The sequence below is a fragment of the Pteropus vampyrus genome, unplaced genomic scaffold, assembly GCF_000151845.1.
Source record: "Pteropus vampyrus isolate Shadow unplaced genomic scaffold, Pvam_2.0 Scaffold540, whole genome shotgun sequence".
Classification (NCBI taxonomy): Eukaryota; Metazoa; Chordata; class Mammalia; order Chiroptera; family Pteropodidae; genus Pteropus; species Pteropus vampyrus.
In genome coordinates, this window is record NW_011889321.1 from 99,775 (window position 1) to 105,435 (window position 5,661).

Consider the following 5,661-nt stretch of genomic DNA (forward strand, 5'->3'; position numbering starts at 1 on the left):
GGACAGAGATTTGAGGAGTGACGAGAGCTGCACCAGAGGGTTCTCTGGGTGTGGGCACAGGGCAGAGGGCCTGGGCCAGGCTGGGGGACGGCAGGGGACGGCAGGGTGACGGTCAGCAGGGAGGCAGCCCGGCGTGCAGAGCCGAGCCAGAAAGGAGCAGACCGGCTTCGGGACGGGCACAGCCCTGCCAGGCTCTGCCTTCACTCTGTCACCAGACGGCCTGGCCCAGCTGAACTTCTGCCACCAGGCTGCCACACTCACACGTTTGTCAGCTGTCTCTGGGATGTGTCAGCTTCCTTTTGTTTCATGATGGCGAAACTCACACTTGGCTCCCCACGAAATTTGAAAATAGGACTGCGGTGCCTTAGCAACGCTGGCTTGCGTTTGCGCCCGTGTGTTTTTCCTTTTAAGACCAGTCAATCACGGGTGGCTCCCCGCTGCGACCGAGTACCGCCTGCCCCTCCTTCCTGCCAGGTCGTGTTCCCTCGGAGGGGGCTCAGACGCAGTCGCTTCCCCCCAGGGCTCGGTCTGGCGGGGAGCCAAGCGGACGCTCGGGGCAGGACCCCTGACCGTGACCGTGGCCGGGCCGTGGGCGTTCACAGTCTCCAGGATCGGTGGCAGCAGCATGGGAGGAACGCCACGTGCAGGGCAGGAGGCCCGTAGCTGATGGCCGCTGGGGCATGGCCCGGCAGTCGCTGGGAGGGGCTGGGCTGGGCCGGGGAGGCCAGCGAGGGGGCGTTTGTGAGGACACCGAGGCAGCAGGTTCCTAATGTCAGAGGGGAGGCCGTCCCGCCGGGGACTGGCGGTTTCCTGAGGCCTCTGAAGGATTTGATGAGAGTGATGACCTCCGTGACCTGGCCCGTCAAAGGAGCCACGGGACGCAGAGTCAGACCCCGGCGCTCATTGTGCCGTTGACAGGACGTGTTCCTAGTCCTACTATTTCCGTCATCATCCGACACAGCTGTGACTGTGCCGGACCCGCCGGGCGGGGGCCTCCCAGGGGAAACGCGTCCTGGTCAGGACTCAGGGGCCACTAAGCGGCCAGAAGAGCCCGCTGCCCTCTTCATGCCCGTCCCGTCCTCCTGCAAAGCCGGGAGGGAAGGACGCGGACACCTCGGCTCGCTGGCCACTTTTATGAAGATCCCTGTCGCTTTGTGTCCAAACCGAAGAGAGCTTCTGTTTCCTTCCACTGACGGGGAACGGCCCCTGAGTCGCCATCTCGCCAGGAACGCACGTCCTTGTCCCTCGGCTTGAAAAATCCAACCGGCAAAACCCCGGCTGCTGTCGTGCTGCGTGTCTTTTAAAGCGCACGCGGGGCTGACGCACGGCCCCCCCCCAGGCGGGAGCGAGCGCTGTCTTCGGGCGGTGAGGACAGACGGGGCGTGCTCGCCCACGCGGCGCTCCCCTGCCACCTGGTCGCGACGTTCTCACATTCGAAGGTTCTGCCGAGACAGGTGCGCGTGAGTGTGCGTGCGCGTGTGTCTGCGTGTGCGTGTGTGAGTGTGTGTGCGTGTGTGAGTGTGAGTGCACGTGCGTGAGTGTGCTTGTGCGTGCGTGCGTGAGTGTGCATGTGTGTGCGCGTGTGTGAGTGTACGTGTGCGTGTGCATCTATGTGTGTGTGCGTGTGCGAGTGTGTGAGTGTGAGTGCACATGCGTGAGTGTGATTGTGCAAGTATGTGCGTGCATGTGTGTGAGTGTGCATGTGTGTGTGCGTGCATGCGCGTGCGTGAGTGTGCTTGTGCGTGTGTGCGTGCATGTGCGTGTGTGAGTGTGCGTGCATATGTGTGAGTGTGCGTGCATATGTGTGAGTGTGCGTGCGTATGTGTGAGTGTGCGTGCATGCGAGACACTAAAGAAATCAGGAAAGTTCCAGAGCTCAAGAACCCACTCCTTGCTGCGTGCCGAGGTGGCCCAGGGAAGCCCCAGGCTGCCCCCTGCCCCCCTCGGCCCAGTTTCAGTGACCAGGCCTGGCCTTTGTGGCTTCTCTGGACAGTCCCCTTGCCCTCTGCGTCCAGTGGGGTGTGGCCTCCACGGGCCACCGGCAGGATGTCCAAGGCTGAGAGCAGAGCGGGCTCTGGCTGTCTGTGTGGACCCCGGGACCCCCTCCCATAAGGCCTCCCCCGGTTGAACACGGTCGCAACTCCCATCACAGTTGTCCCCAAACCCTCCTGGGCTCTGGGGACCCCTTCCCCGTGGGCCCTCAGTCCTGGGGCGATCACGGCTCCCGGGCTCTGCGGCTGGTTGTCTCCAGCCCCCCTCAGACCACCCCGTTGGATGTGCCCTGGTGCCAGCTGCATCCTGCCCGGACCCTCCCCAGGCAGGTGGGACTGAACCGCTCTGATGATGTCGCACCTTCCTGCTCACGGTGGTTTCTCCCAGAGGACCCTTCTCTTCGGGAGTGGAGGAAGGGCTGAGGCTGGCACACGGGAGGGCACGAAGCGGAGTCGGCCATGGTGGAAGCTATTTTCTGAGGAACCTCAGGTGGCAGCCCCGTTACACTGACTCTACCACCGTGTGTTCGAACACGACTCAACTAACGGATAAGGCCAATGGAGTTAGAATGTGTGCAAGGCCATTGCCAAGGGAGCCGGTGAAAAGCAGCCACTTCTGGAAGGACACTCAGAGCAAGCTCAGGACAGCCCCTACCGCAAGGCTTCTGGGGGGCGGGGGGACGTGCGTGACCCGGGACAACTTGCCTGGGCTCCGAGGGCCCTGTCGCCCACCAATGCCAGCGGCCCTGGTCACTGCGGCTGCAGCCTCACTTAGCCTGAGTGTCTCAGGAAAAGGAGCCTCAGACAAACGCTCATGCATCAATCAGTACTGTCGTCGGGAGCGAGCCCAAGAGCAAAAGTTAAGGACAGAGAAAACGCCTCTGCAGAGAAGAGGCAGCCGATCCAGCACGTGCGGGCGAGTCGGTCTGCTACAGGTGACGGCACCTCGCACCGCCAAGCACCTCGCACCGCGAAGCACCTCGCACCGCGAAGCCTTCAGCGGAGCCGCGCACAGCACGAGCTGGATTCGGTGCCGGCGGATCCCATTACTTGCTGCGTAAAGATTTTCCCAGCGGGGCGGCAACTGCTGCTGTAGGCGGCATGTTCGCGGCCCCCCAACACTGGTATGTGAAACCCTAATCCCAAGGCGTCGGAATCTGGAGGTGATCAGGTCGTGAGCACAGAGCCCTCGTGAGTGGGATCAATGCCCCTGTAAAGGGGACCCCAGAAGTCCCTCACCCCTCCCCTTCCGTCATGTGAGGACGGCCATGATCTTGGACTTCTGGCCTCCGGAACTGGGAGGGATAGACGTCTGTTGTTTACGAGCCAACCATTCTACGGCACTTTGGACAGCAGCCCGAGCGGACCGAGACGGCTACTCCGCACACCTCAGGTGTGCACACGTGGGCCCCAGACGCAGGCAGCCCGGGGAGGTGTCCTGCAGGTCTGAGGCCAGGCGTCAGGTTATACCCGGATCGAGAGCTCATGCAGCCGGCTGTCACCATGGCGCCTGGACTAGGACACGGGTGTGTATATAAGTCGCATCTGATCCCAAAGTCTGCATCCGGCCATGCCGTGCAGTGTATCCATCCAACCCCAAATACACCGCCTCCCCGAGCATTAGACAAGACACTCTCAGCCCTTCCTGGAGAGGGGAGGTCTAGTGTGGTCCGTGGCAGAGTTTACCTAAGTGTGCTGGTCAGACCCAGTCTCCGGAGATTTAAGACAAGAGGGTTAGGAGTTCACTGCACAGTCGCTGCAGCTGCAGACGGGGAAGCCGCACTCGATGACATCTCTCCGTTTTCCATTCTCGTTCGATGTCTTCCTCAGCCTACAGACGCGCTTTGCGGATCCGGGCTGCTGCCCGGTGACATACGCCTGCATCCCCAACAGGTCCCTTGACAGCGGACTTACACCTGTCAGGTGGTAGCGGCTGCAGCTTCCCTCGCACAGTGATCTCGTGGGAATCCTGGCAGCACCAAGATGTGCCTAAGCGCAGACCCTTGGATCTGGACATGTCCCCCGCTGCCGCCACTGCACAGGGCAGTGGTCTCACAGTGCTTCTCAGAGGTCTTGAGGGGTTCCCAGGGCTCGGAGCTTCCCTCGAGGTCCTGCCAGGGTTCTGCGAAGCCAGACCTTTTTTCAAAATAACACTCAGAAAATATCGTGTGTCGAGGATTCCAAGTAATCCGTGTGGATACTTCATCCTCAGGGGGCGGAGCCTAACTGCCCACCCCCCGCTGTGGGCGGCCCTCGGCCACCTCCTCCCGGAGAAGACAGTGTAGGACGAGCGGAAAAGAAGAGGTGACCAGACAGCGGAGAAATCTGAGAAACACGCCTCGGTCAGGTGGTCAAGGTCAACACCAGCAGCAGTGAGTCATGGTGACACTGTTCACCCTTGAAACGTTATGATGAGAAAGGCGTTTTATCTGTACAGTCTTCTTCCCCAAACATCCGTAAACACAGTCCAACCGAAAGAAAACATCAGACCCCAAAGAAGGGACGTCCCACAAACTATTTGACCAACGTCCCTCAAGACCGTCGAGGTCCTCAAAACCACGGAAAGTATGAGAAACCAATGCAGTCAGACAGAAGGAGACATGGTGACTTACAGCCATGCGGTGTCTTGGATGGTCTCCTGGGACAAGAAAAAAGACATTAGATAAAGACTCAAAGAATCCGCATAGTACGGACTATATTTAATAGTCGTGTTTCGGGATCGGTTCCTTAGCTGTCACAAACGGACCATAATAATACGAGACGTCCACGATAAGGGAAATCAGGCGCGAGGCTCGCGAGACCTCCCCGCGCCATCTCTGTAACGCTCCCGTGAGTCTGGCAGTGAAAGTCAAAAGCTTATTTAAAACGCTCGTCAAGACAGCGGCTTCTCCACTCTGTCGTTTTCCCTGGGGGACAAAAGCCGCGGCCGGAATCAAGGCAGCGTCGTCAAACTCTGTGAGCGGGAACTTGATCTTGGGTACCTGCCCTCTGAATATTCCGAGGGACAGAATGCGAAGTACCTAAAACACCTCGGCGTTCCACAAGAGAAGGGCAGGTTACGTAGAACCCTTGTGTAATTGTCTGAGTCGTAAGCTAAACTAATCTTTTTTTTTTTCTTCTTGGAACAGCCTATTTACTTGAAAAAAAAAAAAAAACTTGATAAATTATGGTTATTCAGACTTGGCTTTTTAGTGGAGCGTCGCTGGAAAATGGATGCAGTGAGCCTGTCACCTCCAGGAAAACAATGCACGGTATTTGTGGCCAATAATAAAGTTCAAACTTTCAAACACACATCAGAATTGAGGACACTGGTCATTAATTCGAGGGGTACCTCGGGGTCCTGAGTCTTTGTTGACTGGCACATTTCCTTGTAGAATCCGTTTTCCACTCCTTAATATTCCATTGATTTTTAACGAATAAATATCATATTATTGATATCTGGATGCATTTTTTAGAACCGTGATTTGCACAACGAGCATCTTCTTGTCCGCTCGAGTCTCGTTAAGTCTGCTTACTGACAGCAATGCCACTGCCGGGCAGAGGCTGAAGGGACAGTGGCCGTTGACTTGTCTTGATGGTGAGAACATTGGGGGCACCCTGGCCGATCCCAGAGGAGTTCGGTCACCTATCTGGAATATTCCAGAGGTGCACAGTGGCCGTGGGAAGATGGG